Here is a 22,893-nt window from a genome sequence, read left to right as displayed (position 1 = left end):
ACATTTGAAAGCAATCTCTCTGTGTGCCTGCTTGGGCCCTGCAATTGGCAAAAGTAATTTTTCAGCAACAGATAGAACAAGGAATGAATCATTGCTTTCTGCCTTTCCATTAAATTACCTAAACCACTACTCATAAATACTGCTTTATGTATGGTACAGCAGCATGATTATCTCACTGCATTGATGGAACAGTGCTGGAAGTGAATATAATTTTTCTTCTATTACATCTTTAATGAGCTTCAATTAAAAATAGTGTGTTGGCGTGCCAGAGTAGATGTGTTATTCTCAGAACTTTATTGAAGCTGTTTTTCCTGTTAGATTTGGTTGACATTGTGTTGTTCTGAAAATCCTGGTGGACATGATGTAGTTCTGAAAACCTTAAGAATTAAACAACAGAAAACCAGAAAAATCTGCTTTTCTAGGTGAAAGGTAACAGGACAGTAAAATCTGGTGACTGGAAAGATTCAGGTCTTTACTGAGTGGAAAAGCTTGCTTTTTGTCTGTCTTTAATGGTGATTTTTTTAACATATAGTTAAAAAAATATTCACAAAGCAGTAGGTTTCTGCAGAGCTCCAGTTAAGTCCCTGATGATTTGACACCTGTGGCAGCAAGTCTGAGTCACAGATAGCAAAAAGCTGTGAAGCCTAATACTCTCAGTATTCAAAAACATACCTACGTAGGAGTTTAATTTCAAGTACCTTTTTTAGCTCTGGGTTCCCCCCCAACCCAACAAATTTTAAGAGTCATTCTTAGAATTTTGCAGAGAAAAATTTTCCCAGCACTTGTGGATTTGTGAAGTATTGACATCATTTAGAGATCAGAAAATAGCTCTGTCAATTTTAGCTTGACGGCATTCCATTCTCTGCTCCAAAAACCTGAGGAATTACAATGGATGAGTCAAAGTTTTCTTGGAATTTTCTTCCCTCCCCTCCCCCCTGCCTTGTGCAATTCTTTGGCCATTTTTAGCATTAAGGGCAGCTCTCCAAAGAATGTCTGTGTGCTTGAACTGTGATTTCTTGAAAGTCCAGAACAAAATAGAGTTGTGTCAGATGACAAAACTTATTCTATGTTTCTACACATTTTTGTAGTATTACGTGAGTTTAGTGAAGAATCCACGGCAACAGGCAGGAGATATCTGATAGAGAGGTGTTGCATCCTCAGCAGCATGAAGATTTCACTATCATGCTGCTTCATTATGTTGTGATGAGTTTTTGCTTAATTATTTCTGTGTTTTATCAGCTGTTCTGAGAGAAGTAGCCTGACAGAACAAATTATCGGTGATTTGGGAGACTTGGACCATCTTGAAGCACTTGTTGAAACAACAGCATCCTTCTGTCTTTGCCTCAGTTTGAAAACCAAGGATTATGTATTTAATGTATTTTAGCAGGATGCTGAGAGTGGAAATACTAAGGACAAAGAATTGTGGGGGTACTACTGTTACCTAAGTGATGTGGTATGTTTAAGATAAACAGTGTTGTCAGCTGTTCTTGGCAAAATCCCTGGGGTTACAATGAGTGAAATTTTAACTCTGAACGGGTTTGGGTTTTTTTAACTTGCGGAAGTGGCCTGTATCATGCATATTCTAATGTGTCAGAGTGAATGTGTGAAGTATGAAACTGCTGAAAAGAAATGTGAGGGGGAAGACAGGTTAAAGTGGTTGTAAATGGAAGATCTGTGTATTTTACTTCTGCACTAGATAAGTATTTTACTTAAAATTGGCCAGAAAAAACCAAAAAGGGACAAGAAAAAAATGCAAGTGTCCCCTTAAGAGCTGCTGTGTCAAATTTGAAGAATGATTTGAATTGAATCATTAAAGTGTGAAATGGAGGGATTTTATTTCAGCTTTAAATTATGCATCTCAAATTAACCTTAGCTGTGGAGTCTCTGCTGACGCCCCCGTAATGACACATTATTGGTACTAATGGCTTCTCTGTGACTTGAGATACAAACAGACATCCTAGACAGAAACATTTCGGCTTTGAACTAAATAAGACACACGGTGAGCATTTCTACCTTGGGTTTTAGTTGCAAAGGCCTGCTCGCCTGGTGCTCGTGAGCTCTTTTCAGTTTCCATGCACTGCTCCCCATCCTGGCAGGCAAGGGTAGCTGAATGAAAACCTGTTTCACAAGCTTTGAAGAGCAGGAGAGCAAAAAATCTGGAGTGAATGTGAAGCCTGTCCAGACACTGAGCGCTGCAGGGAGCCAGAACAAAGATGGGGATGTGGGTAGTGGTCAGGGAGGGGGAACTTCCAGTAGATTATAATCTTGGGAGGAAAAGGCCCCAAGATTGTGAGGGAAATGGAGAAGAGATGCCAGGGCTTAAGGAGGAAGTTGCTAAATAAGGGAGGGGTGAGATTTTAACATAAAATAAGCAGCAGAGGTTAGTCAACCCTTTATGTGCCTTCTGACGTAAAAAGGGAGTGTATCTGTGCAGCTCTGTGCACTCTCTTTTGAAGCTCATTATCATAATTTGAAAAATTCCACCTCTATGCAGAATCACTCATGGGCTTTGCAGCTTTCTTTGTGCTGTTGGCGTCTCTCCTGGGACAAGGATGGTAGTTACTACTTCAGTGCAGCTACTGGGTAGGCAGAGTGAGCGTGGCTGTGAATAAGTGAGACTGGCATTGCCTGGGGTGCTGGATACAGAAGGTGCACAGAATTTTACATGTCGATGAAAAAGGAGGAGGGGCTTGGCTAGGCAGGCCCAGAATTTAGACCCTGACATGTCTTCCCAACGATATTCACTAGCTCATTGCTTTATCCTGGTTTTCTCAGTGGAATGTTAATATACACGATTGCCTCCCCTTCCAAGCTGCAGTGCTGGGAATTTGCTTGTTGGCTATGGCAGGAGTGATGGAGAGGTGCCTCTTCCCCCTGGCTCTTTTGTGTGGTGTGTTACAAGGCTGTGTGACATTATGTGACTTTCTCTATGGATCTGCTCTCAGCAGAGAGTGCTGTGGAGTAAGTAATCTTGTGGTATTGTGGATCCAAAGCAGGACAGCATTTGACTACTTAGAATCAAATACTAAAAAAAGTATTCAGAGGCCTTCTTTGTATTTCTGCAAGGAACCACATTCCTGAATTGGGTTCCAAGAAATAAAAAGAAAAAAAAAATGTAGGTGTGCAATACATCACATTTACAAATGCATTAGAGATATTTATATGAATAATTAAAACACCATTTAGAATCGCCACAGTAATAAAACAAAATGTGTTTTGTCACTTTTCTGTTTCTTTTTGTTGATTGATCAATTTATTGATTTCCTCCATAACTTTAGAGTAGGTATCCTAACTATTACAGTAAATTAGCAAGACTGTGCTTTTTAATAACCTATTGAAAGCATTAATGGAATGAAAAGAAGTCAGAATTTGGTAATAAAGATCTGAAACCAGAGACCTAGAACACATATGTAGTATTTTGCATCAATTAGGTTTGTAAAATATTAGAGGCTTTGTTTGTACTACCTGTTAATTAAAAAGAAATAAGTATTTTATATTCATTATGAATAGCCTAATAGCACATCAGAAAAAAAGGGAAAAAATAGGCAACAAGCTAACTTTGTATTTGTCTTTCTATTGTATTTATAGTTAACTTTAGGCTGGTTGGAGTCAGTGGGAACATGTGTGGGATGGAGGACAGAACTTCACTGTTAAAGAGACCACAGTCCTTCTGAATCCATTTGTGAAACAGTAGTAAACTTCTGAAACTCAGGTCTGGAAAACAGACAGGTGTTATCCAAGATACCAAGAATTAGGAATTATATTAAATTTCACACACATATGCCACAAAATATTTGTGCATTTCTTAGCTCGGCTTTCTTCTGGGTTATATCTTTGATTTTTCCTTACTATTTGCATTTAGTTTGTTAACCTGTTTTGACGTATTTTTTCCTACCTTCAAAAAAACCTGCTTTATGAATATGCTAGAATGTACACTTAACAAGAACCCTTAGCAATTTATAAGTCAGTATTGTTCTGATCCCTTTTCAGGGCTGTGTTTCTCTGTTTTCCAGCTACAATGGACAATTTGTTGTAACACTTGGATTAGCATCATATGTTTTGTTTGGTACTGTTGTTCTAGCCAAGCTTCCAATATGTGTTTTCATATGCACTTTTGGGGGCAGTTTTGGATGCCATCAGAGGCTTGTGCTTCTGCCTCCCCATCCATTGGTGATGTCCAGACTTCAGTGAGGAGAAAGAGGTGATCTGGCAATAGTCACAGTCTGTTAGTCCAGGTTTTAGCTCTGGTTTGAGGGAATGGATACTGCTACAGGCTTCATTTGAGGTGCCTTACTCTGTTGCCCTAATACAAAGTAAGTGATAGAAACTGTCTGCTGCACAAGGGGATATAGAATATCTCAATATTAATGAAATATTGAGATATGAAATCATGCATGAAATCATTCCACTTACTGTTCTTGGTTGTCACACTGACAGTGACTATAAATGAAGGATATTAGAGGGATAAAAAAATCATATTATTTCAGTTAGTTTATTTTGTGCCTACCTGACAGCCCTCTGTCTATAGTCATTTACATGATTTCTTGGGATAGCCAGATTTTTCTTTATATGAGTGTGCCTCTTTCAGCTACAGGGGAAAGAGAATACTTAAATATCAGAAAATGTGTCTATAAAGCCAGGAACAATTGTCTGCAACATCAAGAAGATATCTAAGAGCATGGCATGTAACTGCTTTTTACTCATCTTTCAAAAGCAGCTCAGTTCCGGAATAACAGTGCTCTCTTGGGCTATATTTCAAGATGGTATGATTATTCTCAGACAGGAATTATAAGGATCGATAGCAAACCCAACACATCCTTTCTTTTCATGACAGATTCGCTGATTGCCACCAGAGCAGTAATAAGGTGCTGGTCAGCATAAACACCAGAAGCAGTAATCATGGATTTTTGTCTCCATCTTAACATGTGTTTAAGGTTACACAATGTGTTGTGATGGGTTTGCACCCACAGGTCATGCGGAAGGAGAATTGTTTGATCTGTTCACCTTCCCTTCTCTTTTGCTTTTATGCTTCCTCCTTGAGTTGGGGCCGGGCCATTTGGTGTCTCTCCGGGGAGAGAGCAGGGCAGAGAGAGCATGCCTAGCTAAAGAGATAAGAGAAAGGTCATTTTGAGATACCAGTGGTTTACATGCTGTGGGTTTTCTTTGCATGGCCTATTTAGGAAGTAGTAATGACCAAGATTTTCCGTGGGTGTGTGTCAGGAGCCCTTCTGCATTGGGGTTTTGGTGGAGCTGAGTGCAGGGTTGCTTTTCCTCAGTGGAAGGCCCTGTGCTTTTGCTGTGTTTTGGCAGCTTGACATGGCAGTGGCTAGGTAACCTGTGTGTATGAGTTTCAGTTTTTATTTTTTTTGTTTTGTATGTGCCATCCTCAATTTACTGAAGCTCTGTGACTTTTTAACCTGCTGTCTATGGGCTGTTGTTTTACAAGCTCATTAAGGTGGTGAGGATAGCGATGGCAGCGATCCTGCCCCCCTCATGGGTGCTCATTAGATGGCTTCCTTGTGCTGACATAAGCGTTGTGTAGTCATGCTCTGAGCTGGGTCTGGGAAAGGATCCAAGTTAAAAATAATCCCTGAAAAAAAAAAAAGTTTCAGCAGGATCTGTTCCTGGATCTAGCTCGCCATCATTCTCACGCTGGCCTGGAAAGTGTGAGGGTTTGTACTGGCACAGAGGGAGGTGAGGAGGAGCAGCTGGGGCAAGGTGGTCAGGGGTGTACTGCTGGCAGCAGGTATGCTGCCTGCTTGTATGATGTCAGCCTGAGGAAATGGGGCTCTTGTGAGTGTGCTGCCTGTCTTTCCTTAAGTGCATTGGCCCAGTAACTTCCAAAGTTGTGAGGCAGTTTTGGCCAAATTTGCCTGAAAAGCAGTGTTGAAGGGGTGAAGGTCCCCTGAGCTCAGCGATTTATGGTGTTTGGTAGGCAAACCCAGATCAACTGTCCCCAGTTGATGAAAAGCTGTCATCTGGGGCTCAGCTGCTGACCTCGTCAGGCCTCCTGTTGTGGCACAGTCCCACTGTCCCAGTTTGGGTTGAATTGTGCCCGTTTTGCCGTGGGGCCAACTTGAATAGCTGATGGGAGGAGAACAAAGTGCTGTCTGCGAGTGTCTCTTCATTTCAAGGGGCAGGGATGGTTCATCTCGGGGATCCTGACTGCACAGGGAGCTGCATGTCCACTTGTGGGGTAGTTTTTAAATTTGGGGTTTTTTAGGTTTGTTTTTTTTTAAATTCTGCCTAGGTATCAAAATTTCTGGAAGCTGGGATAGTTGGGAGGCAAGACTCCCTTCAGTTTTCTTAGTGTGGCTGACTGTTTAACCCTGAGGACAAACAAGTCTTTCTAGCTGCACCTCTGCATAGCTTCCCTTGACTACCTGGGAGCACCTTTGTGCCCTGCTCGGTTCAGGTTCTCTCCCCATAAGGCTGTGCTCCTCTTCTGTGGTTGTGCCTGGGTTTCACCTGCCCAGCCTGCCTTGCTGCACGGGCAGCCTTGCTGCACCACTGCTGAGGAGCTAAGATGAAGACACATTGTGGTTTCCTGCTGTTTTGCTTTGTAACCAGTCCACTGGTAAATATAGCTTGTGTGTGGTTATAAATTCATTCTCTCATTATGGGTGGTTGTTGTGCAATAATTATGTAGAAATTACAACCGAGAATTGTTGTGGATTTTTTTTGTTTTGTTTTGTTTATTTATTTCTTTTTGTGCTTGATATGCCCTGCAGTGAGAAGAACAGCCTTTGGTTTCTGCCCTAACAAAGACAAGGCCACAAGCAGGTGTCAGCCTTTGGCATGGACACAGGCACCATCTAGCAGGCTGCTGACTTTTGTGTGGCTCTCTTTGTGTGGCGAGACGAGCAAGGGAAATTGGAACCTGCGCTATTTGGATTCTCTTTTATTTTTCCTCGCTTTACTCTGTGGGTAGACAGGCTGTCCTTCCCTGCAGGTTTGGTACTGTACACGTGTTTATTCTGAAATGAACCCATCCTGTCTCTTGGGAGGTGTTGGCTGTACATTTCCCAAAGCCCTGTATCTCTGGCAGCTTCCAGCCCTGCTCTCTGGGCAGTCCTCTGGGTCCTGGGCTGAGGCCGTAGGGCTTGGGGTCTCTGCCCCATGCAGAAATGCTAAGGTTTTGCTCCCCAGAGATCTTCCCTTCATATGTGGGCCCCCTCCCGTGATCCCTCCTTCTGTTCAGATGTGGAATAAAATAAGTCTGGGGGTTTTGTTGATTTTTTCCCGCCTGTTTCTTTATTTAAAATTCCACTCAAGCAGATCCAGAACAGCGCTTGTCCCTGCTGCATTCTCATTTTCCTCTCATCCCTCCTTTAATTTTACATTATTCCCTGCACTGTGTTTGCAGGCCATATGTGTCCTTTGAACTCTGAAGAAGCTGTGCCAAAAGGAAGCCTTCTTCTCCTCCCCTCCTCCCATCGCGGAGCCGCTCTTAGATAATTGCAATTAGTAGACAATGCGGAGCGAACCCAAATGTGAAGTCCATGGGTGAGTGCCTTCAAATTTTCCGAGAGCTTCAGAAACGCTTGTGCTCGGTCTCTGCTTTGGCCCTTTAACCTCGCAGCAGTTCCCCGAGCCCCAAACAGCTCTGGGAGGTGTTTGCAACCCGCGTTTTCCTGCGGCGTTCCTGGCGGGCCACAGCCGCTGCTGGAGCCTTGGCAGGGCGCCGTGGCTCAGGCGGGGACTCTGCGCTGAGGGAGGTGGAGCCGCCCGCCCGCCCGTCCTTGTGTCACGGCGCGGGGAACAAGTGGCTGCAGCAGCCGCGGGCTCTGGGAGGGAGGGGGACAAACCCTTCTCCCGGGGAGAGCTAGGCAGAGTGGGGAAAGTAAAACTCACCCCGTTAAACAAGAAGAAATGGGAGGATTCCTTCTTGTCGGGCAGAAGGACGTGCGGCTGCCCCGGGGCTTACCATCAGCTGCTGGCTCGGTCGGAACGATCGCTGACAGCCGGGGCTTTGGCGTTTGTGAATAACGCCAATCACTTGTTTTTTTTTAATTTTAAAAGTGTAATAGTAATAAAATGGTTATAAAAATAGTAATACAATTAGAGTAATAATAATTTGGACAATTTGAATTAGGACAATATGAGACAATAGAACCGAAGAGTTATGGACGTCTGGGTACGTTTTTCTGGGCAGCACGAGCCCGAAAAAGGACCCCCGTTAACAAAAGATTTACCCTTAAAAACAATAGCTCGTTGCATATTCATACACTTCATACATGATGCATAAATTCCATTCAAATACAGGACTCTGTCTGGTCATCATCAACTTCTTCCTCTGAATCTTAACAGCGCCTTCGAGGCGGGAAGAAGTTCGTTTCTTCTGATAAGAGGGCAATAAATTCTTTTTCTCTGAAAGATTTAGGTGTCCTGTGGCTGCTATCTCGCTGCGAGTCCTTTCTGTAAAAAAAAAAGTATCCTACATAGCGTAGTTTCTATTTTAACATTTTTTATAACCTAAAACTATATTTAACACAGTACTTAAGAGTATTAGTACAGCATTACTTTCTAACACAACACATATAATATTCATTTTAATATCTGCGAAAAGCCAATCATAAAATACGCGTTTTGCACAGCATTCAAAGGGGATGTCGTCTGTGGAGAAGGGTGATGAGTGCCTTTTGAGTCCCTTCCCCCTTTAGCCTCTGAGAGGTGTCTTCTGTGTTAAACCAGGTTTCTGACCTCATTTCTCAAAGGAGTTTTAAATGAGGAGAAATAGGAGTATTAATTAGTGCCCTGTTAAGTACTTGCAGGCAAGTATGATAATTTTCTTGAAAGGATAATGTATTAGATGAATAAAAATACTCTTAAAAATGAATACAAAGTCATTTTAAACCACAAAGATTATTGTACATTTCTGAAAAATTAATGTGATTAAAGCAAAATTTATTTAATAAATTAAAAAGACCCTGTAAGGCCGTTTAACTTGTTGGTCTCATATGAATTATTTTCAAATCTAGTGCTAGAGAACTTCGACCTTACCTGCAGGGATGGGAAGTGATTTCTTCCCTCACTTCATTTTTTTGGCTTGTAATTATTAGGTCTGCGTTGTGGGTGTGGTAATTTTCCCTTGTTTTGTGGGGGTTTTTTTGTTTGGTTTTTTTAGTGTTGTGTGGGTTTTTTTGCTGTTCTGATGTCTTTCTCAGAGATTGGCCACAGCAAAAAAACAGACCCTAGATAGTGATCAGAAATTATATGGAGATTTCCTTGATGGATTTAGTTAATATAACCTACTCATGTGCTGCTGTCTGGATTTGAAGCTGAGAAAACTCCAAATTGCTGAATATTTTCAAGGATGTTTCCTCCTGTTTGATTTGCCTGTGATGTGATATAGATTGTGTTGGCTGGGATTACATAGACTTTCTTCAGTTACTTCATTTGACTTCACACAAGTTATATTAATTTTTTCCACACATAGTTTGCCCCATAGATTATTTTTTGTTTAGGAACTTCCTTACTCTCTACTGAGCCTTTACACATTCAGCTACTTAATGAGAATTGCTCTGTATGTTGTGGAAGACAATAAAGTAAATGATTGGAGCTGGACATATAACCCAGATCTATGGGTTTGCGTGGTCATTTATGAAGTTTATCTATTGACTTAGGGAGGACATAAAAAGCTCAGTGTAAAACTGGGTTTAAATAGTAGCCTGTTTAAAAAACTTTGGGTTTTGTGGCAATTGGAATGAAGACACTTCTTCACCAGTCTCATCAAAAACGTTGCAAGTATTTTATCCCTTCTTGCTTGGCATGTTCTCCTGTTGGGGGTATCTACAGGGCAGGGATTTGGTACGTGATTCTCCCCAAACTCTTGTTCCCTGTAACAGGTCTGTGGTACAGATTCAGAGAATGCTAGCAGTAAGTTCTCAAGCTTTCCTAGTTTACAATTTGTTATAGTTTAGGTATGTGAAATCCATGTGAAATTTTGAAAATATTCTTCCAACCGACCAAAAAAATAGGAGAAAATTTGGGTACCATACAATGTTCTCTCAGGTGCCTTCTGAACTTTCAGGCTATTTGATGATGGTGACTGCCAATTTTTTTTTTTTTTTTTAATTTAAGGCACATATTTAATATTTTCTATCTTTAAGAAGGCAGCCTTTGCATCTGATTCTGAAAATACACCCTTGTATTTTACTTTCAGCTTTTCTCTTCTTGTCCTATTGCAGCTTTGACAAGCTTGTGCTACTGAGGTGATGATAACTTCCTCAATTTCTTACTGAAAGAAAAAGGTATTTCTCTCAGCAGAGCCCTTACAGGCTACACATGTAAACAAGAGAAAGAAATTTTACTTGTCTTTAGGACACTAGCAGAGCCTGCAGTGGTTGAATAATTGAGTATTGGAAGCCTTGAGACATTTCTTTTGTTTGAGGAGGTGATGGTGGCTGGAGCTCCTTGGTGGTGTATGAAAATAGCTCTGGACTTCAAGGAGCTTGTTGTCTGTGTTAAATGGTGCTCACATAAATGCATGGGAGTTGTTACTCTGTTTTTACTATACCAAGTGCCTCCCAAGATGAATGGTCTCTACTGCTATAATGTTTAAAAATATGATTATTAGTCTTTTCTGGTCTTAAATGATACCAAATCTATCCCTTGAAAATTACCTTGAAAATCCTGTTAGTACAAATGTTCTCATTTTCAAAGCCACCTCCTCAGGTTACAACTAAACTGAGCACCTGACTGGCAGCGCCACGGCTGCTGTAATGATACCTGCAGGTGTGGCCATGGGGATGTCCCTGTGCACAATGCGTTTTGCATGGCTCCCACTGTGCTGCTTGCCTTCCCTTGTTGTTTCTGTGTATTTTTCTCACCACTCACAGAGGATATAGTCAGACTTTTTAATATTATGACTCTGCAGCTATAAATCTGTAAAAATTGCAAGGGCATAACAAAGAGTAGATCTGACCAATGGCACTGTTATCTTTTCCTTTGTATTTCCCTGAAGTTCTAGCTGACAGCGGCCCTTAATACAAATTCGTTATTTGCAAGGAGCTCTGTTTAAGCTAGCAAATTATTGTGCCAATGTGTGACACTAACCATGCTGCAGAATAAAGAGCAGTGAAGTATTTATGATGCTAAAATAATTTCAGGTCATGTCTTTTTTTTTTTTTTTTTTTTCCCTTTTGTGTAGTTTTGCTTTTATTACTAGTGCTGAAATGGTTCTTGCAGCGCAAGTGAGAAAACCAGACTGAACCTCCTGTTTTTTTGTTGGGCTCCCAGCTGGAAATCCCTCCCTCGATTTTCCATTGATAAAAGTGTCACAAAGGGAATCCAGAGCAGAGGAATAGGCGGAAATAGAACAATGCAAAGTCTTGGACTTGAATCACAAAGAATGTTAACTAATGTAGATACGGTACTGGACAAGCTGCTGCTCCTTTCATGACCAGGTTCATTTACCTGTGGTCTTAGCATTTGTGGCTGCCCTCAAAGCCATGTAACAAATCAGCTATTTATTCTCTCTTTGCTGTGGAGGCTCTTTAAAAGGATATTGCAGAGCATTTTCTTCTCCCCCTTCCTGTGGACTGCTTTATTTGACCTTCAAGAATTCAGAGTCTCAACAGGGGCTAGAAAACTCACATACAAGAATGCTTTTATTGTTAATCTATAAAATATGTCTTTCACTAATAAAATAAAGATGTGACATTTATAGAGCTCTGATAAGGAACATGGCAGTGGAAAAGGCCCAGGTCTCCTGCTGTTTAAACTAAGGGCAGCTGATTTCAGTGAGAGAAGAACCAGGCTTGTTAAATGTGCATTTTAACACGTGCACTCAGGTGTTCCCATAATGCTCACAAAACTTCCAGGAGTATTTTGTGAGAATTGGGAAGTAACACCATAGAGAATTTTGTTCATTTAAGTGATTGAAGGTAATTGATGCTCCTTCCGAGGTTTTTAAGAGGGAAGATTACTTGAGTTTAGTTTCATTAATTAGTTGATTAAGTTCATACTTTCCATAGACTTTCTTAGGATTGTATCACTAAAACAATGGTTTCTGTATTGCTGCTGTGTTTGACTGTTGTGTCAGGGTCAAAGAACTGGCATCATGACATTTGCCACAGTGTCTCTGTGGTCACCTCCTTGTCACGTGCTGTAGGCGAGGGTCTGCATGCAATGGTGTGACCAAGGGGCTTGGAAGCCCCTGTGGAAGGCAAGTGGTGCGGGTCTTGCGCTGGGGGCAGCAGCGAGTGCGATGGTCTGTGACACAGAAGCTTAGTCCTGAGTGAGGCACTGACCTGCTGTGCTGCAGTGGGAGCAGCTGTGCTCAGCACCCCGTACCAGTGCTCGGCACCCCGTACCAGTGCTCGGCACTCCGTGCCAGTGCTCAGCACCCCGTACCAGTGCTCAGCACCCCGTGCCAGTGCTCAGCACCCCGTACCAGTGCTCAGCACCCCGTACCAGTGCTCGGCACCCCGTACCAGTGCTCGGCACTCCGTGCCAGTGCTCAGCACCCCGTACCAGTGCTCAGCACTCCATACCAGTGCTCGGCACCCCGTACCAGTGCTCAGCACACAGCTTGTTGCAGACCTGGATCTCTGGAGCTTTGCTAAGAAGCACTGTCGTTGTCCTCTGGCATACCTTCCCATGTGAAAGGCTAAGCCCTCCTCTTGTTTTTCCCTCCTGTTCTCCTCCGCTCTTTTTCCCTCTCTTCCCATTAAGGTCTTTCTTAAACCTGCCAAAATGAGAGACCCACACACTGAAGTCTATTTCCTCGTCCTGATGGTTTATTGTGATGGGGTAACAAGAATGTGCACAGTTATTGAAGTATGGAATGATAATACAGCAGGAATGGGTTATGTAATGAGCAAATAAATGGAACATGCTTGGCTTATCCATATATTATTCAAGGGTAAAAAGGAAAATACACAGAATAGTGAGTGAAGAAGAAGGAAGACTGGAAATAGTGTTTGGATTTACTGGACATTTCAAAGCTCTTCCTCTGACCCTGTAAATCAAAGCAGTTATTCTTTGTGTTGGGTTTGGTTTTTTAAATTTAATTATTATTGGGCCACCCTTCCTTAAAGCCAAAAAAGGAAATGCAGCAGGCAAAAACACTTTAAGTTGAAAACCAAGTAAGAATAAATCATGGTGTGATACCTTAATAATGGTATTAAAAAATTGCTTTCCAGTGAAGCATACTGAAACCTAGGAGTAGTAACTGCTTAAAGTGATACAATTTGTCTAGCATTTTGACAATGCAGGAGTTTTTTCTTCTTGTCAGTGTAAGAGTCAGTAAAGTTGAGTTTCTTACTGCTTCCCCTCTGCTCAACAAGCTATTTCCATGCAGAGATGGACTCTTCATGCCTGTGCCTTTTCATCATAGTGAGGATACATGAGAGATATGTACTCTGTATGAGTAAACAGAACAACCCAGGCCATTTATTTTCATCACTGTTTTGCATAATATGCATGCAAATGCCATATACAGCAGAGGAAGATGCTAAGAGCCAGTTCTTACTAGATCCTAAATGGCATACTAGTTGGTGAATGACTGCAAATAAAGCTACCCAACACTGTCCTTAAGAGACTCACTTTTGGAAAAGACATGTTATCTGTAATAGTGGGCAGAGCATCCACTGAATCAGAGTGTTTTTGTTTAAGAAAAGGCTGCCAAACATTGAAGGCAGGGAAAGCAGTATTGTTTTTTCATGTTCTTGGTGCCAAAGAAGCAAAAGAAGGTAACAGAACAAAGAGGTAACATTCTGAAGGCATTTGGGGTTTTTTTTTTGTTACAAAAAAAGAGAGATGTTTATAAGAAATGAGGGCAATTCAGTTGAGTGTTCTGCTTTGGACAATTGTAACACTAATAGGATGGAAGCAGTATAAGCAGTTGCTACAATTATAGCTGCAGTTAATAAGAGAAATCCATGTTCTGTTATTTGAATGAAGCATTCACCGTGTGGCTGAAAAGCAGCAGTATCTTAAAGAGACAGGGAAGGGAAATGATCCTCTTTTTTGTTTTGTTTATTTTATTATCCTCATGTTTTTTTCAGAAAGTTTGTGCATGTGATTCATCCAAGAGTTCAAATCCAGTCTTTCCTTTGCACCCAAAGCAATTTAAACAGTTAGAAAAAGAGAGTAAATGTGCATTTAAAAAGTATATATATGTATACATACAAAAATGAAAGTATCTGCAAGAGAGTAAAATGGAACGATTGAGTTTGTATTCCCTGTAGCCCACTAAAACTTATGGGTTATGCAAAATTATTCAAAGGGAAATTTCCCTTCCATTTTCCTCAGGTTTCTTAGTATTGTGAGCCATCATTTGCTTCCTTTTGGTGATATGTCAGCAAACATTACTTTTCTTTGTGTATGCAGCTGAATTTTATTCATTAGAGAGATTACAACACATGAACAGTTGTGCTTTTAGAGCACTGGCATTTAAGCAGTTTATAAGGACTATGTTTATGCTTTGGATGGAGATCACTTGGTGCTGGTGTTAGTCAAATTAGGGCTGAAGTCATGGAAATCTTAACTTTTCGCCCACTTCATGTATCTTTGACAATTTAGCATGTATGGTGGGCAGTTTCCAAATGCAAACAGATGGTGTGCTCATAAACACCAGGACGCAGAAAGGTGTTATTAATACTGGGTTTGTCTCTCTATAAATGAAGGATGCAGATCTATGGCTGGTACAAATTTAGCATATTCCTCTCAAGTAAAGTTATGCCAAAAAAGATGGAATGAGAATCTGTCTTCCTGGCCACTATTTTTAAACACAATGCTGGAAACTGCTCATGCAGTTGTCTCTGTTTGTGTGTTTCTCTATTCCCTTACACTGTCTCTGTGGCAAAATGTGTTCTCTAGCCATATTTTTTTTTATTTTTTTCCAGATGACGGAACACAGCTTTTCAGCAGATCTCAGCCTCTTCCATTTTTAAACACCTCTTATTCCTGTTTTTCCCATTTTCCAGTTTTGAATATGAAAGTAACTTCTTGCATCCCTATGCTTCCAAATATAGCAACAGGATAGGATGTCTTTACTCCTCTCCTTTCCTGCTTTTCCCATCCCTGTGGATTCATACATCCTGAGGAATTGCTTGAACTTAAGCTCAAGTTATGTCTTGCAAAAAGCCCAACAAAATAGTGTTAGTCACACCTGTATAATGCAGAATGATTGACAGAGTTAGTGCAGGCTGTGCTGGGATTTGCTGTGTGGCTACATGGATGCTTTGCAAATCCTGCTGTGCTGGCTCTGGCCTTCCCAGTGCATAACACTGAACCAATTGGATGGGCTGTTCCCATTCAAAATGTCAAATTTGTGTTCTTAATTTCCAGTGAGCATGTAATGTGATAGCAAAATTGTTCTGTAAAGGGTCATACACTGTTTTACTGTCAGTTTGTGAGGCTCAGACAGAAGGAAATGATCAAAACCACTCGATGCTCGTTATTTATTAATTGAGTTCTGGCAGAGCCTTGCTACATTCTGGCTTTTTGTTTGTTTCTTTGTTTACAAACAAAAAAAGACAAGCACAGTTCACAAAATAAATGAAAAGGGAAATTTGTTAACAAAGATTTCTGACAAGAAATGGGATTTGGGGGCATTTGAGTGGAGGTGCCTTGGAATACAGGGAGAGTAACTTGGCATTGTGTCACCCTCTCTGAGTGCTGCTCCTCAAAGAGAAGGATGCTTTAGAGAACAGCAGATCATGAATCTTCTATGCTGGCACACTGGGTTACCAGAAAATATTTACTCTGGTAAGTTCTGTGGTGGGGATATTTTAAGTGCTTGCACTTTGCTGCTGGTATGGATTTACTTTCTTTAAGAAAAAAAATCAAACTAGAAGCTCCAACTGTTTCTTTGCTTTTCTGGACCTCTGCCTTGTTTCTGTACATATCCAGGTAAAGAATAGTACATTGAAGTACAGTGTCTTTCTTTACTAACTGTGGTTTCTTGACTTCAGAAATCCCAAAACTACTTAGAGCTCAGTCTTTTCTTCTGCAGTGAACCCTATGCAGACAGACCCTTCCATAGATGCTGTGGCCCATGTGGAGCTGTGTCAAAGCCTGGTGTGTGAAGTTTACATTGCTGAAAGGTCTGAAGATTCAGCTGCTGGCCTCCCACCCCCAAGATTAAAAATTATTCAAATATAGGTGATTTGTTTCACAGGGATAGCTAAGAACACATCTCTGATCAGCATAATACTGCTTCCAAATTTTCTGACTTTCTCCAGAGCCTGAAGCCATTTTATATCTCAGTAAATTAGCAACAACAACAGCAGCAGCAGAAGTAAATTTAACAGTCAGTGATACATATTTGTCTGCTCTCTCCAAAATGCCTGATTTTTTCCCTGAAACTTGTCCTCAAAATATCAGTCTGAGGCAGATATCAGCATTTTAAATGAAAGGTTTTAAAATATACTTTATGTTTATGTTAAGCATTTTCTATTAAAATATTCATTCACTTACTTGCTAGAGTTGTAAAAAGCTAAAACCAAGGCTCTTGAGGAAGAGGGTTGAATAGTCTTCAGTGTCATGGTTGCTGTGAGAATTGTTTTCTTTGAGCTGCTGGTCTAAAGGTGTTGTGTTCAGCTGCAATTCTATACACCCTGTCCTTGAGATACCCAATTCTCTGCCTTTCACTTTCCTCTACTGCTATTCTGTGGAATGGTAGAAAAAAATGGTGCAGGAGATCATTCTTTCCAGGTCACTTAGATCTGCATTGTTTCAGCTCTCCTTTTCTTGTCTGCTTGACTTCACAAATGTTTCTTTCCTCCCTTTGGATTAGAGGTGGAACTTTAAAAAGACAAAATGCACAGCCAGACCTGCTGGACTTCTGCTCTGGCCCTGTCCTCATCAGCTGAGCCCTAGGGGTTCTGCAACTTACCCAGTAAACAAGAAGCCAGTGTCAGCTGCTGAAGCTCCTGCTGCTTTTCTCTGCTTTTACACCATCAGTGCTTTTTGGACAGTAGTGGTACCCAGCAAGGGTCTCTTGCAGTTCCTCTTGTCTGGTTAAGTGGCTGTGGTGGCTTTTCTTGAACCATGTCAAAACCAGGACCTGGGAGGTGCTGCACAGTGTACCCATGTCTGCATAACTGCCTTGTTGAATTTGGCAGCATAACCAGTGAGGACACAAAAAATGTTTGCTCATCTGGGTCGCCTGAAGAGAACAGGCAGGTCTAGGAGGTTGGTGAGGGCTACTGAAGGAACTTGCAGACATGCAAGATTCCAGCTCTCCCTGGCTGGGAGCTGGCTTCCTGAAGCACTGCTAAAAATCCCCCTCGCTGTTCCTCTGTGCTCAAATCAATCCCAGTTGAAGCTGGGAGTAATATTTGCATACCTCACTGGTTGTTCAGGCTAAATTAATATTTGTATAGCACACTGTGTTCCCCATATTGAAAGGACGACATGAGCACTGCTGTTTCTAGGCAGCTACATCCCGTGCTTGAATGTTGTAAATGTACTTAGCCAGGACAGACAAGACTCATTGCATTTGTTTAGAAAAACCCTGTCAGTGCCTTGGTATATGTGTGAATGCATTTTTTTACATAGGTGATGTGTTTACTGTAAAGCTGAAGCTCTTCTCTGTTGGAATAGCCCTGTTTCCAAGGTTGGGGGTTGTGTTCATTTGCCATTTTTTATTCTGCTTGCCACTGCATTGCATACTGGGAGGAGTATTGGTAGTTTTTTTTCAGGGTTTTTCCCTGCTTATGGTGCATGCATAAATCCACTAGTAATGCTTTTTCTTAAGCTGAGAACATAAATAGAGTAGATTATTGTCTGGTAAAGCTGATTGGTATTCCTTAAATCTTGATCTCATCCCTTACTTATTCACACATCATCTGCACAGAAGATATTTCTGCTGTCTTCTGAACTCTGTTTCACACAGCCCAGAGATGTTAAAAAATAATAATTTTATAAATCTTTGCTATACCAAATTAAAACATTAAATGAAATCTGAGGGAAAAAATGAAATCTGAAAAAAATAATTAATTCAAGCTAATAAATGTTCTGGTTATAAAAATTCTGCTGCAGTGTGTGAAAGAGGGTGATTTCTCCAAAGGTCCTGCTTGCAGAGCATCTGCTGGAGATGACAGCATCAGGAAAAATAGAACAAGCCGTGGCATCCGTGCGGTTGCATGGTTGGCATCGCAGCCTGAAGAGCAAAGCAGCGCCGTCTCCTGCAGGAAAACCTGGGCTTGTACCTCTCAGCACACAGGATTCTGCTTGTTGTGTCACGCTGCCATAAATCCTGAGCAGCTCCATTGAAATGGAGGGAATTACTCCAGATTTACGCCAGTTTCGGTGAAAAGAGGCTTTCTGCTGAATGGATCGGGGCAGCCACTCGCAGGTGGAAGGGAAAAAAGTGACTCAGCTTTCAGCAGTTGTTGCTGATCACTGGCTTTTGCCAAGCACAGAGTCACAGATATCCTTTTTTATTTTTTCCCTTCTTCTCCCTGCCCCCTCTATTTTTTTCTGTGTGAGTGACTGCTTTGCGCGCTGCACAGAAAAGAGGACTCAGTTTCTGAGGGAAGAAGGCATCCTGTGGCAGGATGAACCAGCCCGAGTCCTTGCTGTGAGCGAGGAACTTGTGGAGGGGCAGATCACCCTTGCTAGAAGCATTTGGCTCCTCATTTCAGAGTGTGGAGTATTGGCTTCTGCTTCTCGCCCTTGGGAGACAAACATTTGTAGGAGGGAGTTCCGTGCGTGGCTGGCCTCATATTTCTGTGTGCTTGGCAATACCCAGCTAAGGACAATGAGAGCAGCTCCTTCCACGGGGCACACACGGCAGCAAAGCCTGCAGCGGAGCAGAGGGAGCTGCAGCTGGGGGCTTCTTACTTTCCCCCCCATCTGCAGTCACCCTGCTCCGCCTCTCCCGCAAGCTCACAAGCCAGCAGCTGTGACCATTGCCTGCACCCAAAAAAAAGAAGCAAAGAGGGGGGGAAAAACGTGTAGTTAGGTGCTAGGGCCATGTGCTAGTTGAGTAAATATTGGGGTTTATTTTGGACTGCCCAATTAGTGTTCTCCAAGTTTAGAAATGGTGTTAAATTACTGCAATGAAAAATGGGATTTAAAATCTCTAAACAGAGAAGACAATAGCATACTGTAGATCTCTGAAATATATGGGTTGTTGAACTGAAGCTCCCTGAATGTTTCAGCCCATCTGTCTTGATAGTTTCTGTGTCTTAATCACGGATTTCATGAAGTGTCTAATTTTCTTTTTTTAGCTTTCTGTCTTCCTCTTGTACAAAAGTTAAGACAGGGAAATCATCTGAGCTGGATTTACTTTTGCATTCGAGAGAAAAGCAGTCTATAAAAAGAAGTGAGTGGTGTGTGTGCTGGGAAACCAAGTTTGTCTGCTTTGGGTTTGGGGAGCAAGATTTTCCCACTCTCAGCTCTGCTACTGGGGTGGTTATTGGGACAGCTGGGGAGTGCAAGTATAGGTGTTTACCCTGTAAGTACCAGTGCTTTTAATGGTCTGGCTCTGGTCCACGGATATCCAAACAGTGTGGACTGGCTTTACTGAAGTCACGGGCAAAATTCCTTCACTGTCCCTCCCACTGCTGCCACTGTTCCTGGCAGCTGTCACTGGCAAGTCCCTGAGCCCTCTTACACCTCGGGAAGTCTGCAACAACTCTTCTGAACTGGAGAATTGCTTCCGATTCATAGCTGCAGGGTGAAAAGCACAAACCAACCAACAGAAACATCCTCCCCAAAAGTCAGAGCATTTTAATTGACCCCTCAGGAGGATCATTGAAGGAGGGTTGTGCATCTCCAGATCCTTCCTCTGTGAATCCATCACATAGAGCCTATTCAATTTCTAGCGAGAGTGGAAATTTTTGCCCCTGCCCTGCACAGAGCACAGATAAGGCCATGTATATTTGCAGTGTGTACTTCTGTAGTATGTAGAAGATGCTGACTGACATTAATTAGGAGTGGGAGGTGTGAAAGTGTAAAAATAAAATTCCTTTCTGTCAGGTTTACTATTAGAAGTGAAGTACATGGTATGACACACATGCATGTGAGCGTGCACGTGTGTCAGCGTGTGAGTGTGTGTGGAGTGGAAGGTGTGTACTCAGTATTTAGAACAATAGTGGGAGTGAAACATTGCAGGTTGGAACATCTGTAAAAGTCTGCGATTACAACCTTTTTCTTGGGAGCTCCTCAGTGAAATGTGCCTTAAAATGGTTTCTTTGCCATTGCCAGTTCAAAATGCCGTGCTAAAAAGCACACAGTGCTAGAGATTGCAACTTGTGTCAGTTCAGCTGCCTCTGCCTGGCTTTGTGCTGCTACAGTGACTGTTGTGAGAAGCAATCAGAAGTACAATATTTTTGGTAAATTTTAGCAAGAGCAATACTTTGAAAATGTATCTTTATTTGACAAGCTCCAGTATTGCTCTGGTTAGTAATAGTATTAATTCCTTCTCTGTGTGTGTACTAAAAATGAGAAGCAAAAAAGTGAATTCTGCTTTGTTAATGGTTCAATAAGTGTGTTGTTGAATGTGCCTGGCTTTCTCTTACCAAATAAATGGACAATCATCTGTGTAATTTAAAAAGCATATTCTTTGGATCTTAACTGCCTTAGAATATCTGAGCTTGAGAACTATTGTGTATGAAATTTCTTCAGTATCTGTTTTATGTGGGTGATAGTGCCAGAGGGTTATCTGTGGAGCTTTTAATAGCTGTCTGACTGTCCATCTGCTCTACGTGACTGTTTATATTTATCCTTTACACAAGAAAGTTCAAAACATGGGCACTCTGTCAGCCTGATTCATCTGTCACTGAAGACCTCCTTCCCAGTGCTTGAGACCTTTCCATGCAGAACTGCAAGACTGTGTTTGGTCTTCATTGATTATAGCTAAAGGACAGATCTTTTTCTGTTACACCTCTGAAATTATGTGTGTTACCCCAGTTTTTGCTTGTATAAGTAAGCTGCTTTAAAGCGGACCCCTTTTTATTAATATTACCCAGTGACTCAATGGAAATGAGTTGCTAATCTCTTCACTTCCTAGCAGAATTTTTCTCTGTTGAAAAACTGACCATTTGCTGAGGGAGAGGGTAGGAGTGACACCTCAACTCTCCAGATCTGCAGGGTACTGATAGTACATGGTACAGGCACTGTGAGTTGTGGCTGCTTGTGCTGGGCCTGTGATTGAGATACAGAGCTGTTACTACGGCCTTCTGGTTAAGTATCATTTTATGTCCATTACTGAAAGTAGATTTAATGTTTTGGACATTCAGTTAAGATACTCTCATCCTCCTAGAAGGGAAGCACCAAAGCTGAAAACACCATTTTGCAGTGGCCTCACCAACATTGGTGCTGTTGCTTTATCATCATAATACAGAACTGGCTCAACACCCCCAAAACCAGACAAAACAAGCAAAAAAGCCCCCAACACCTACCCAAAATACTCATTCCTGGCTGGCTGATGCTCATCCTTCCCCTAACAGGCTGATATTTTGGGTGAGGTGTCACATGTTGCTGAGAAGGGGCACGTGGCTTCAGTTAGGAGAGATTGCTGACCGTGGGAACATGGAGCTAAGGGTAGTGCTGGTGGATATTTTCCAGCCAGCTTTGGTATCAAGTTTACAGAGTGCATGTGGTACAGCACTTCACATGCTGTGTCACAAAGACAGGAGTTCAGAGGTTTCTCCAAATGTGTGCCAAAGGCCCCTCTTAGTTAACTGAGCTGCTTGTGGTTTGTGTAGAGGGTGTCTGGGCTTGTTGGGAAATGCTCCCTACACTGTCCCTGGCCATGGGCACACCTGGTCTGCCACAGCTTGGGAGATGTGCATGGGGAAATGTTTGCATCAGCTACAGAAGCACCAAAACCAATTCACAGGTACACAAATACTGAGGTTTCCCCTTGAGATGAAAGATGCTGTTTGGTTAGGAAAACCACAACGAGGTTGTTTTCTGGGTTTTGGTTTTGTTTTATTTGTTAGTATAACAACTTACTTGTGTTTGAAAGGGTTAAGCAGAGATAAGTTCATGGTTGAAGCTGCAGTGGTGGGTACAGAATGCATGGCATATCTGGTGTCAAAGAAGTTGTTTGTAGTCACATATGTGTAGATAAAAATATATTGAGTTTTCAGCAGTGTTTTTTCTTCCTGGCTGTAATTGTGATGTTACTAGCAATTAATGACAACTGGGTTTCATGATTGTATTTTCTTGCTGTAAGCCTTAAGTCAGTGAAGTGAGGAAATGTATGTGAACTGTGAAGAAAAAAGAAAGGGGAAAAAAAGGAGGAGGGCAGAGTAAAACCACCATGTTTGAAATCATCATCAGACTGTTTCTGTGTTTAAGGTCTGGTCAAGTAGTGTTCTTGGGAGAATTAATCAGACCTTAAAGAGTTTAACGCATATTCAATGTCCTCTAGAATGAGACCTCTACTGATTGAAGAACTATTTGGTCTTTGAGACCATATCTATAAATATATTTTCCTTCTTGGGGACTGTAACTGCTGAAGTCAAACCTACCAATATTTTGGGTTAGACCAACCCACAGGGTTTGATCTTCATACACATAAAGGCCACTTTACACTCTTGAGACAAGTAATATGATCTCGAACCAGGCTTAAATCATACAGTTCATTTTGCCTTCTTCCTGTTTTCATACTGATTAATATATTAGGCTGTTTAAGCATAAAATACACAAGTAAAATATGTATGGGAAAACACTGTGTTGGTATATAGCCTTCAATAATTGGGTAGCTATTTGTAAGCTTGAATTAATTAGTTGGGCTGACATGCAATCCGTTCAGCTTTGTGGGGGCTGGACAGTTTGTGGGCAAGCAGGAGGGAAATCCTTTGAGGGATGTGTCATTGTAGGACATTCTATACTAAAGTTTTTTTTTGGAGGGGGTGGGGAAAGAAAAGTACTATTAGAATATCTGCTTTTGATCCTCCCTGACATGAACATAGTTTAAAATAA

The 22,893-nt window shown here is 41.7% G+C and overlaps 1 protein-coding gene across 16 annotated transcripts in view; it reads left to right on the top strand.

Moving 5' to 3' along the window:
- The window catches only part of ATXN1 (ataxin 1), a 247,998-nt gene that overhangs the window by 92,179 nt on the left and 132,926 nt on the right, over positions 1 to 22,893 (top strand). For 14 of the 16 annotated variants that reach the window (XM_071451448.1, XM_071451520.1, XM_071451476.1 and 11 more), the window contains one exon: positions 7,367 to 7,506. The exons of the other annotated variants lie outside the window; for them this stretch is intronic. The gene's annotated coding sequence lies outside the window, so the exon portion shown is untranslated. The remainder of the gene's footprint in view (positions 1 to 7,366; positions 7,507 to 22,893) is intronic. 16 annotated transcript variants of the gene reach the window in all.

This window comes from Agelaius tricolor, unplaced genomic scaffold (assembly GCF_023055355.1).
Source record: "Agelaius tricolor isolate 1412-34295 unplaced genomic scaffold, bAgeTri1.0.p SCAF_2, whole genome shotgun sequence".
NCBI lineage: Eukaryota > Metazoa > Chordata > Aves > Passeriformes > Icteridae > Agelaius > Agelaius tricolor.
This window is presented reverse-complemented; position numbering and strand designations above follow the sequence as displayed.